This window comes from Neodiprion fabricii, chromosome 5 (assembly GCF_021155785.1).
Source record: "Neodiprion fabricii isolate iyNeoFabr1 chromosome 5, iyNeoFabr1.1, whole genome shotgun sequence".
In the NCBI taxonomy this organism is placed as follows: Eukaryota; Metazoa; Arthropoda; class Insecta; order Hymenoptera; family Diprionidae; genus Neodiprion; species Neodiprion fabricii.
Genome location: NC_060243.1, coordinates 16,020,621 through 16,024,403, shown reverse-complemented (window position 1 = coordinate 16,024,403; position 3,783 = coordinate 16,020,621). Strand labels below are relative to the sequence as shown.

The window sequence follows — 3,783 nt, the reverse complement described above, 5'->3', positions numbered from 1 at the left end:
CCCGCTCGAATTAAGTGCTCCACCCCCGAGGGGTGGAAACCACCAAAAAACTAGAAAAATCCGTGTCACGCTTGGACGGAACAAGTTACAGGGTTTCTAGAGGCGTCGAAATCACTCTTCAGTCAACGACTCTTGATACACTGCCCCTACAAATCAAATGCTTCACAGTCCACCCACAAGAGTGTGATTGAGACACGAACTTTACGAATCAACGTAGCAGGTGGATGAAACAGGAACCAGGATTTTCAGTGCGTGAAAGTGCTCGTGTCGCGTGAATTCGTTACAATTTTTGTGTCTTGTACTTTGATTTCAGCATCGTCACCAACGAACGTCATCCCAGCGCAAATGAAGCGTTGTTTTTGCAGTTATTGATTTCACTTGTGTGGATTGCAGGTGAGTGATGGAGATTATTTTTTATGTACCTCTCTCCACACTATAAACATTACTCGTCACCGCCACCGACGTCACCATCACAGGAACTTAGCCCTTTCTTCTCTTTTCAGACGCTATCTAGAAAGATAGACACAATGGTCTAAATTGTGCTACAGGCTTGAGAAAGTGAGTGCGTTATACAAGAAAACTCCTACTCCAAATTTCAAATCTTCAGAAGCTGTCAATTTTTTTTATGGCCTGGGAGTCAATGATAGCCGGGTCATTTTGGCAACATCAATTTATTTAATGAATCATCCGTGTAACGTATAATAGTAATATGAACATTCTCCAACGCACCACCGTGACGAGGGCTTACGGGAGAGCTTCATTGACGATTAAAAATCAACAAAAAAAATTCATAGACGCATAAGCGCAAGTGTTCTTACACATTGATTGGAATATAAGAATTTCACAAAATATCGTTTTCCGCCTGAATTTCACGACTGAACTCGTCTTTCACCCATATAAGCAGGCGTAAAAAAATCTAAAAAAATTTGTATTATCAAGGATGAAATTAATTGCGATGCTTTTTTTCATAATAACAAACACGAAAAGAATAGTGTTTCACCTATAAGATACAACGACGGTCGTCCAGGACTGTGAAACTGCGTTGGGCATGCGGCACATGAGCGACGAGGTTAGAACGCTGCATCTCTACCTGCCTTAAAGACGATTGTTGGTGTTCTGAATGATTGGAAGACCATCGTGAAGCTGTTTTTTCCATGTTATACGTTTACTCAGTGAATAAATTCAAACTCTGGCGGATAGTTGTAATAGATCTTTTACCGTAAGAATCGAGACTCAGATATACTGGTAAAATTCGCAAAATTCCACCACTTATGCGGGTGGACGACAAGCGTGTCGTGGAATCCAGGCGGAAGATGATATTTTTCCAAGTTTCTTATGTTCCATTCTGTACAAAAATATGTCTATGAATTTTTTGTACGGCGCATCGTTAGCTAGTGATGAAAATCAGAATGAGCCACAAACAATTTTCTCCCATGTAATCCTTATGAAAAATGGAAAAGTGCGATGCGCAACCTCTTAATGTCAAGATTGAGAGCTAAAATTTTGAAAGACGTATTTTCGTGCTGAAATGGAAGTTCTCAACTTGGTTGGAAGTAAAAAAATTTACTTTTTTTATACTATCTAGCTGTACATTCAAAATAGTTGTAAAATTGATTATTCGATATTATTATGAATGTGACTTATAGTTAAGACCTCAAGAAACAAGAAGATATTTTTCCAGTATTTTGGGTATTATAAAGTTTTAAGTGGTTTAATGTGCCGCGAATGCAAACGGCTCATGTTTACCTTTGGTGAGGTACGAAAAAACGGAGTATGGTTTCAGGATGAGGGCTTACATAGCTTTACAGCACATGATGTGAATGCAAATATGTCGATATATTGTCGATTGATGTTCCCAACACAGAAGAAAAGTTAAAAATGGCAGTTTTGATTATTTCAAAAACTCTTACAATTGAAATATTTCCCGAGATGTGCGATGCCATGATGGCAAACATCACGATCGGCTACACACAATCCACATTCTACTGAAATCATACATGCTGTGAGTACCAATAGCTATTTTGTTGAGTAAAAATGATTTTTGCCTACCGATGAGATTTAATATTAACAATGTGTACTTATAACCAATTACGGGCGAATAAAATTGATGAGTTTTTGATACATAATGGAATTTAACACAGGTCAATTGAATGAATTTACTCGAAGCGTTTGCGCATTGACAAGCTTTTTTTGCTAATTGTCGAAATACCCTCTGTTCGCCTGCATTTTTGTGATCATGATTAATTCATATTTTATTATTGATATTTTTATTATTAATTATCACTGACTTACGATTCTGATTTATGGGTGGATTCAATTCAATGGATCAGGGGCGATAACGTCGGAAATGAACCAAGTCAACGTAGAGTGAAATATGTTTTGGATGACGGTGAATGGCTTATACGAGCAGAACACATTATCGCAGCAAAGTTGTGAGCGAAGAACAATTTTCAACAATGTTGACACCTGATCCAATAGCACTCCACATTTATACACCAGCACGAAGTTACGGGCAAAACCAGAAATTACTCTATTTAAAATAGTCTCGGGAATCATGGATTGAAACGGGGTATCATGATTCCTGATAGCGACGAAGTAGTGAACTTTACTGCAAAACAGTCCCGTGAAACTTCAATTCTTTTGTACTACTAACAGTACAGAATGATCGGTTTGATCGTTGACAGAACATGAGATCAACTGAACACTTGAGAATTTTGTGTACCCTGAAATTCACTCAAATTTCTCTGCTGATTTTTGTAGGGCTTGTGTTGTTGAAAATTCTTCTGTTATCAGAGACAATTCAATAATGCGTTGTTTTGAAGTGACCGAAATCTGAATATTAGAATGGATGACGTCAACTTGTATGGATTTTCTGAAACACAAACTTTTGGACTGTGCAGCGGAGAGCCTATGATTGAGAGATTAATGTAACGCCTCCGAAGACCATCTAACTTAATCCGTCCAAGAGTAACACCGATTTTTCTAGTTTTTTGGTGGTTTCCACCCCCGGGGGTGGAGCACTTAATTCGAGCGGGTGGTTTTCCGGGAGCCTTTAATTCTGGAGTCATTTTGACGTGCGTACGAACTCTGTAAGTTGTTGCGTCCGAGAGTTACACCGATTTTTCGAGTTTTTTGGTGGTTTCCACCCCCGGGGGTGGAGCACTTAATTCGAGCGGGTGGTTTTCCGGGAGCCTTTAATTCTGGAGTCATTTTGACGTGCGTACGAACTCTGTAAGTTGTTGCGTCCGAGAGTTATACCGATTTTTCGAGTTTTTTGGTGGTTTCCACCCCCGGGGGTGGAGCACTTAATTCGAGCGGGTGGTTTTCCGGGAGCCTTTAATTAGCCTTTAATTATGATCCTCACACTTTTTCGAAATTTGACCTCTTTCCCGTCTTTTTTTCAAGTCTGGTTTATATCGAGCTGGCACCGCCACAGGTTTTTTTTAAAAAACACCGAGCAATTAATTTAAAGATGAGCAATTCCAAGAGCCTTTAATTAGCCTTTAATTATGACCCTAACACTTTTCCGAAATTTCACCTGTTTTCTTTTTTTTTCCGATGTGGCGGTTCCAGGTTTATGTCAAGCTGGCACCGCCACAGGTTTCTTTTAAAAAACGCGGAGCATTTAATTCGAAAATAGAGCATTTAATTAGCCTCTAATTAGCCCTTAATTATTCCATAGGAAATTTTTCGATTTTCGAATGTGGCGGTTCCAGCTTGATATGGCTCTCATATGAGGCTCGATGCATGCTCAATGAGTCGATACGTTGCCGATTGAATCTC

At 39.2% G+C, this 3,783-nt stretch overlaps 1 long non-coding RNA gene across 1 annotated transcript; it reads left to right on the top strand.

The window, feature by feature from the left end:
- Window positions 1–267: 267 nt before the first annotated feature.
- Window positions 268–1,932, top strand: LOC124182159. Its single transcript, XR_006870705.1, has 3 exons — window positions 268–393; window positions 504–558; window positions 1,784–1,932. It is a non-coding gene; the product is annotated as an uncharacterized LOC124182159 (long non-coding RNA).
- Window positions 1,933–3,783: the final 1,851 nt, after the last annotated feature.